This window comes from Lichenostomus cassidix, chromosome 3 (assembly GCF_008360975.1).
Source record: "Lichenostomus cassidix isolate B80296 chromosome 3, HeHo_3.0, whole genome shotgun sequence".
NCBI classification, from domain to species: Eukaryota; Metazoa; Chordata; class Aves; order Passeriformes; family Meliphagidae; genus Lichenostomus; species Lichenostomus cassidix.
Genome location: NC_139483.1, coordinates 9,206,895 through 9,215,505, shown reverse-complemented (window position 1 = coordinate 9,215,505; position 8,611 = coordinate 9,206,895). Strand labels below are relative to the sequence as shown.

Below are 8,611 nucleotides of genomic sequence, written 5' to 3'. Positions count from 1 at the left end.
TCCAAGTTTGTCTGTTTCTACGTTCTACCTGTGGGGAGAATGGTATTAGAAAAAATTGACTTGGACTTTTTCAGCAAGTATTTAAGCTAAAATTTTGCTTTGTTTTGGTACTGCTATGTCATGCTTGTTCTTTCTTAATGGGTTGGTTTGCTGTCCTGGTGGTATAAGTCACTGCTATTTTGCTATTATAGGCCTTAAGAAAAAGAATTTCCATTGAGAACAGGCTGATAATTTTGCTTCTTACCTTCACTGCATTACAACATTAAAATAGCTCTTTAATAACATCCTCCATGTAAATTGCTTACCTTTCTGTAACCCGGTGCTGCAGCCCATTGTCCCAGCTAACAAGTGCACAAAACAAAATTGCTGTGCACATCTGCTTACTGCCCAAACAAATGGAGATCTTCTTGCCTTTCTTGTGCCTCATGCAGAATTCTGTTGTGGTGCTGCTGGAAAAAGGAGAAGTTCAGGGAGGAGAGGCAGCGTGGAGCTTTGTTTCTCAATTGGTTTGTTTGGGTTTCTTTTTAATTTTTTTTCCCTTTGAAAGCAATTCCTTAACATTGAAGATTAGGGAAATAGTTTCTATTCTGGATCATGAGTAAAGCATATTAAGAGTCTTAGCAGAGACTTGGGATGATACTAAGGGCCATCTTCCAGCCACATAACTCATGTTCCTTCACATACCTTTTTTTAATTATTATTTAAAAAAAAAAAAAATCTCTGTTCCCCAAAGCCTAGGAGTAGTAATTAAATTGTAGCTGCAGGAATAATGACAGATATGGGCCCCTTGCCTACACCTTTTCATCTCTGCACCCATCTCCCATCTGTTTTTTGTTTGCCCTAAAGCTTAAATCGTTTCAAGATCCTCCTCTTGTACGCATGTTCTCACCATGTGCCCATTTTAAATCTCTCCAGGTATTTTAACGAATTAATTAATTGCCAGTTGTTGACCTCAATGCAAGTAGATCCTGTAAGTCCTGACTCACATCAGGCACTTTTCTTAGCACAGCAGTGCTTCTGGGGGCTACTCCAAATTGAAACCTTTGGGTTGGCCAGTAACTTTCTGTTCTAAACCACTCTGTGTAACCCTGATTTTGGCTTTCCCTGCCAAAGCAGGAAAAGCAAGGGTGGCATTAAGGACATGAAAGACAGTATTTCGGGAAGCACCCAACCACATAATCTCTTTGGAATATTTTAGAGTTTTCCTGTTGTAGTGGGTATTGGAATAAATCATGTGGGACGAGTCCAGTAGGAGCAGGTGGGATTTATGTTAGCACCTGTAAGAACTGGTAGATTTGTCCCCTCTAAAGTCTTCTTGTAAAAGAGGTATTAGGGCTTCTCATAGCATTTCTGGGTAATAACCTGGAACACAAGCCTTGGAAACGTGGTCACTGCTGGAATCCACATAGTGCCATGTGAGAACAAAACATGGTAATGATAATTGCTCATTATCTAATTATAAAAGAACTTACAGCCCCAGAGGGTGAAAACTAATTAAATGGTTATCCACTCTTAAAATGGCAACAAAGAAATGAGGAAAATTCATTCTTTTGGCTCTTGTCCCATTCCTGTTAGCAAAGTCACGTGTTCCTTGAGAAGTGAATGAGATGGTCCAGGATGGACAGAGTCCTCTCCATCCTGCAGAGACTGAGGCAGGAAGCTTGCTTTTTGGAGAGGAGTCTGCTTAGTCAAAAGTACCTCAACTTCTGAGCTACAGCTCAAAACGAAGGAGGATTGACTGACCCAGATTATCCAAGAAGGCAGCTGATGCTGGCCTTCAGAGCAGTATGGGTCACCTTTTACATTTGCTTGTGCAGAATTTTAAAGATGAGATATCTGGAGCACTTGGTCTCTTGGTGTGGATGCAGTGTGCTGGGGACAGGCCTTGGTTTTACCCCATGTTGAGGCATGCTATTTCCACCTAGGAAAAGTAGCTGCCTGTCAAAAAAAAAAAAGTGTCATTTTTCTATGATTCAAGACCCTGCAGCTTTTCTCCAGCAGTAGTAGACCTCTGTAAAAACCCTTATCCTGCCAAATCCAGCAATGATTAGCACCTTAGGCCCTAATTTAACTTTCCAAAAAGTACCAAACAGCCCCTACCTCATCTTGAGCCATATGCCTTCCCTTGGAGCTCTTATTCCTGCCTCTCTGCATTCACATGCCACTGCTGCCCTGGTAAAACACTAAGCCCCTCACTTGCTTAAACCAAGGTCCCCCAAATCCAAGGGATGTTCCAGCCTTTCCAGAGCCAATACTGCTGACCTGCTGTTCCTGGTGTGCTGGTGTGAGATGAAGGCAGACAGCAGGCATGGCTCAGCAGGACCACACACTTCAGCTTCTATCACAGTGCTGCTCCAGCAAGCAACAGGTGCTGAGCTTCTGTGGGATTTGGAAATGCAGTGTTCCCCTGCCTGTCCTGCCTATGTAACCCAATACTGCAGGCATTCTCAAAACACACTCTGTAGGCTATAAAACACACCTGCATGGTCATGGTGCTCTCTGGTAGCTCACAGCTCACACCTGGGACATTGTGGCTGATGCTGGTTTAGAGCTGTTGCCTTTGGAGTGAGCTACAAAGCCCAGATATCTACCCTGCCAGAAAAGCCCCCTCTAGCATTACCAGCAAACACGAGAAGTAGAATTTCTGCCTTTTCCAGAGCCGGAGACCAATGATTTTAATCAGAAAAGCATAATTTGGATTAGGAATGAAAGTTCAGCGAGAGCAGCGACACCCAGGCAGTTTCTGGGGAACAGCTGATGTGCTCTTGTCCACATTCTTGCAGTTTGGGGGTGTGTACATTTCTGAGTTGCCATTGATTGCAGAGCTGTTAGCTGGATGTCTTACGTATTCAAGCTGGCTTTTCCCCTACTTTTCCAAAAAGCAAGTGTCTGCTGTTAAACACGTTGGGTACTAACTTGGGAGGTAGGTTGGTCCCTTGTAAATCGAATGCTTGCTATTTCTGGAGGTTTTCTTAAGGAGTGGAGTGGGTCAGAAGGAAGTGACTCCTTATTTTTTTAATTACCCATCCCCCCTGACACTGTAACATAGTTGTTGCTTTCAAGAATATGCATGGTCTGTTTTCTTCAGACTATTGGCTCATCTGGTAAAATAATTAGCTGTTAGGCAGACAGAGGGAAAGGATCACATCTGCACAAGACAGGAAGACTGGGACAGTAGAAAGGGGAAAAAAAAATTCCCTGCTTGAATCACAGCTGCCCACCATGCATAGTAACAGTGCTTGCCAAGAATATTCAAATTGATTTAGGAAGAAAAGCTGAGGAAACCGTTTAACCCCAGCCTGCTTGGATCCGTGACAGTATCTCCATGGGTTGCTCTGCTCCCACTTTGGGCTGAAAGAAAGGTTTTCAAGCTGCCTGTTTCACCAAACAGCCTTCCTGTGTCCCCCTTCCTCTTTTGCAACTGGATCACAAAACACAGACTCATTGCTGGGCATGAGGCTCTGAGCAGCTTTCCACACCAAGCAAATAACCAAAGGTGGGAACATTTATTTCATATAGATGGGATTAAGTTGTAATTGGATCATGTGATTGAAACCAAGAGGCAAGCAAGTTATTTGTGACTAATTTGGAGTAACAGGAACTTTTTTTTCTGCCTGCTGTATACTCTGAATTAGACCCCTTCTCGACAGAAGTGGTTAGCATATGCATCATCTGCAAACAACCTCTTCAAGGGTTTGAGGCCAAAATCACTTGCTCAAGAGTTTCTGAGCACACGAATCCTTTGCAGATCATTTGCAAGCAGTCGGGAGGGTTTTGCATCAAAAAACGAGTAGCAATAGTTCAGACATGTGAGTCATACAGCAAATCTCTTTCCCTATTTAGATCAATCTACATCTGTAAGGATATACTCATTTAATGATTAAAAATGGGGTATTTGTTTGTATTTGGAGTATTTGTTCTCAGAGTTTGTTATCTCTGGGACCGTCTTTTTTCTGCAGGAATCCCAGGATCACTCCCAGCAATATCTTTGGGATAAATCCACAAAAAAAGATAAATGTAGAACTGCACAGAATCATATCCAAATTTTAAAAAAAAGTACCATAATGCAGGTGTTTTAATACTTGATTTCAGGTGCTGGTCCCACCTAAGCTGTGGGTGGGCTTTCCTTGCCAGCTGGAGCAGCCAACTCCAGCGTTAAGCCCCTCCAAGCCTCTGCTCAGCTGCAATCTCCCCTATAACAGGAGGCCTTTGGCACATAATCTTTTTTCCCGTTAAAACACAAGTTCCCTCAGTACCTAAATGTCTGCTGTGAGGTGAATGCAGATCTGTTGAGACCCTGACAGCACTGAGCAGCTATGTGCTGTGTCCATGCCTAAACCACAACCAGAAAAGCATTCTCCATCAAGCTCGCCTGCAGAGCCAGGTTGGAAGATGTGTGCACAAGATGTTTTTGGATCAGCTCTCTCCCAGAAACAGCTGTGGGAGGAAATGGCCCCAGTAGTCAGACCACATTCACCATTAATATTCATTTATGCACAAATACTAACACAATCATAGATGACTTCTAAAGGAATGAGCCTAAATATCTCCAGGAAGAGACAGCTCTGTGCTCTGGACAAATTATTTAGAGGCCACTGAAAGGAAACCCAAACCTTCCTCTGTTTCATGAGAAGGGCCTCCCTTGCAAAGAGTTCTTGCCTGTGCATCCTGATGAGGAGGAGACACCTCCTTGTAACACAGGATGAAACACCTGGCTAGCTTCAAGGGGCCACAGTGGTGTCTTCAGCCTCTCCAATCTGCCAGGGTTTGGCAGCTCCTTGCCCACAGCTGACAAACTCCTAGGGATCCATTGCACATTCTCCCACCTGCACCAGCATGGAAGAAGTACCTGACAGCTCCTAGAGCTGGCAGCTCCCCCAGACTGCAGGAAAAACACATCCTTGCATAGATTCAGATCTCCAGTTGCTCTGTAGCTCCTGCTGGAGAGAGATGATCCTCCCCTCCTGCAGTACCAAAGCACTAAGCAGGGATTGGATATAAATATGTGTTGCAGGAAGGCTCAGATACAGAAGTAAATACCTGTGCTTAGGTGGACATGTTTAGTTATAGAAAGAGCAAAGAGGAGTAAAACAGAAGAGGGGCAAGAGGTGACCAGGAATGGAGGGAGGGAAGGCAATGACATGGATACCACTGGCATACTAACCATAATTTCAGTCAAGACCACTGTGACAGAGACATATACTGGCCGTTGCTGGTGACCACTCAATCAAGCACAGCCCAAGGATGCACTACAGAGGATGTGGTTTGTCACCCCTTGTTTTGTGTGAGGTGACAACAGTCAATGTGCAAATACATGGCACTTCTCTCAAGGTTTAGAGTACAGCTCATCCCTGGCTAGACTCCTTCCAAAGTCAATGAAATAAGCCCTGAATGTGGTCAGAGAGGCATTGAAGAGAGCTCTAGGGGTCCAAGGAAGATTTTCACTAGTTCTAGTATTGCATTTTTAGTTAAAGTACTTGATGCTTTAGTGATTACTCCCTGTTGAAGCCATCTATGTCACAGGGAACACAGCAAAGGTGGGAGTTTGGGTTTTCCTCCAGGACACTGCTCCATTTTGATGGGCAAAGCCTGGAAAACTGCACAAGAGGGAGGAGACATAGAAACCTTCCTCCCCAAGATTTGCTCAAGTTCTCTGCTCATGCAGAGAAGTTATTAAAGGGTAGGAAGTGTAAACACACTAACACCAGGAATACATTTTCTTTCAAACCAAATTCCTCTGTAAATCAATGTGAAGGAGCAAATACACAAGACCAAATCCAAAACCTGTGTCATTGCCTCATATAAACAGTTAAGCATCACCTTCCACTGATGGTCCATCTGACTTCCAATATCTGCAATATCTTTCAATATCTGCAATAACTTCAAGGGAGATGTTCATGTGCACAGCAGGCAGGATGAAGCTTTAAAACCACTGGTAGTTACACTTTTACTGCCAGAAGCAACATTTTAATCTAAGTATTGGCTCCTGACAAAGGCTGTATTCTGAGGCACTCCAACATCTTTGCTCCATCTGAGTAATTGCAAATGCCTGTCTTTAATCTATTTTCAAGAATTGTTTGGTTTATTATTTTTTTTTTAAGTACAAAAGAAAATGTTTCTGTGTATACATTCATAGCAACAGAGCTACACAGAGACATAAACTAGTGGAAGGTCCATATGTTGAGAGAATATCATATGTAATGAGAACTGCTGCATTTTTGTAAAATGTAATGGGACAGATACGCAGCAGCTGTGGGTTACTCAAGAAGCAGCTAATTTAGCAAGCTGAATTCAAGGATATTTCCCAGATCTCCCAAACAATGAATAGCAGTGTTGTTTAAGATTACCATTATGCCTTACATCCTCCTTTGACTAGAAGCAGGGGGAGGAAGCCTCTATCTGTGATTCTGGGGCAGAAGTACATGATTAGTGCCTAGCTATCATACAAAGTCCCAGGGGAGCAAGGGGGTCTGGACTTGAAGGAAGGAAGGAAATTGTGTAGGATAAACAAAAAAGAGTCTCAAGAAAGCAGCTGAGATGGGCAAGATGGTGAAAAATAGAAGGCAGAAATTAAAACGAAAATATTGAGGGGACTGACCTGAGTTCTAACTAATATTAAACTTTGAAAGAAACACACCTTCTTCAGGATTAGAAATTAATCAGGTTTGCGTTTTTATATATTTAGCTTTGCTCTAAGGCAAGGTATTATTCATTTCAAATACACCAATAGCAGAAGTTTTAAGGTTTGACAGTCCCTAGATTTCACTTTTCCAGGGATTTTACATACCCTTTCCCCTATAAAAAAAAGAAAGATACAGGTTACCTGGATGGAGTCGCAGCTCCTTTTGCTGTTCACTGAGCAGATGGGGCTGGTATGCTTGGTTCTCCTAAGGTTGCCAGTTTGCCAGCAGCCCAGGTACCCTGCAGCCATCCCAGAGAGTCACAAATCAGCCCACAGCCCATTAGACCCAGCTGCCTTCAATTCCCACTGCAGCTGGAGCCAGGTGCCTCAAATTGAAGAAGGAGATACACCAGTGGACCCACTCCAGGTTCTGTTCATTTGTGCATTAAAACAGGTTATACACACTGCTTTTAAAAAAATTTTAAAAAGGGAGGAAAAATTAAAAATGAAGCTACTTCAAACTCTGACTCCCTAGAAGATCTTTATTTTTGTGAGGAAAATCTCTGCAGTGACAGTGTCAATGGCAGTTTGCAGCCACCCTTCTGCAGATGGGAGTCAGAGAGGGAGGATAGGGACTCACAAATCTGGAATAATTTGTGGGAGGTTTTACACATGTAAGCAAAAGTGACCAGGCCTTCAGCAAAGCAAGAGATTACCTGAGTGAATAGACTTTCTAAAGGATTTTTCACATATAGTAACTTGGTAGTAGTAAACTGCAAAGGGCACTGTTGCATTAAGATATATTGTATTTATCTGTTTCTTGGATCTGATATTAGAATTTCCTCTTGCTGTAGTGTTGAGATAACCAAAACCTCTGCCTCTCTATAAAAGAAAAATGCTTGATTTTCACACAAGTGGGATGAGCTTACACAACAGAAGTACAAGGAAAATCCACTTCTCCTGGCCAAGCTCATCTCTCTGCTCCACAGGTGGAAATCAGGAGTGAATGCCCAAAGCCCCAAAACTTGGTGTGAACTCCTGGGGTTAGAGCAGAGCAGAGGCTCGTGCTTAAGTGATGGAGTCATTCCCACAAGCCCAGCTTTAGAAATTCATTATAGCAACATGCTCAAGCCAAACCTTTTGCTTAGTTACACAGAGAAGGGATTGCTCCTGGTGAAATGAATGTTAAAACCACTGAGTGGCTTATGTAATGTAGCATTGGGCCTCCAAAGTGTTTTATGGCAGAGAAGCATATCTGGAATTAGCAAAAGGCTATCTTGGGCCAAAGACTGTGCTCTTTGCCATATAAGAGCTACACGTGCAAATCTGGGTGTAATTCTGCTCCTAGAGCCAGAGCTAAAGTGAAATAACACAGCTAAATTTTAGGAATTACCTGAAAGAAATACATTTTAAAATAGACATTTTATTTTCTTAAAAGTTTTTGAGCAGACCCTTTATATTTAGTGGTACATGAACACCACTGTTCTCATATCAGAATGCAATTCCCAGAGCAGTTCATTCCTTTGAATGAGGACAAAAGCCCAGCCCATCAGCAAGAGAAGCCGGAGTTTATTCAGGAGTCCATAGGAAACAGCTGTTGCTTTCAACCCAGCCTCTCCTTTATCTCCTTTATTGTTTATTCATGTCTCAGCTCATGCTAGCTGCTGTGAGCAGGTCAGGACTCTGCACTCCTAAAAGCTCCTCAGAAGCTGATGGAACTCAGCCCAGTGCCAGTAGGACGGAGGAGCTGGGGTTTACATTATTCAATTCCCAGGTGGTGACAGAGGTAAATTCCTGACTTCATTAGCTAATAGTGTAGACAACAGCCAGGCCTTTGCCCTGGATTTTTGCAGAGGGGGGCAAACGTTCAGTGAGTTGCATGAAAGAAACCAAATGCAACAAGCCAAAAACAGAGAGTGTCTTTGGGTATTTCTCCCCTTCTTCTCTGAGTTTGTTGACAATTCCTTTGTGCTGGAAAGGAGGTTTATT

General features: G+C 43.0%; 1 long non-coding RNA gene across 4 annotated transcripts in view; it reads right to left on the bottom strand.

Moving 5' to 3' along the window:
• Positions 1-8,611, bottom strand: part of LOC146438997 (uncharacterized) — a 34,371-nt gene that overhangs the window by 14,085 nt on the left and 11,675 nt on the right. For 2 of the 4 annotated variants that reach the window (XR_014850624.1, XR_014850623.1), the window contains exons 2-3: positions 6,824-6,921; positions 306-1,938 (exon numbers count right to left, since the gene is read on the bottom strand). This is a non-coding gene — a long non-coding RNA (uncharacterized LOC146438997). Of the gene's footprint in view, positions 1-305; positions 1,939-6,823; positions 7,096-8,611 lie in introns of those variants that run through there. The other 2 variants (XR_014850622.1, XR_014850625.1) reach the window with 2 other exon arrangements.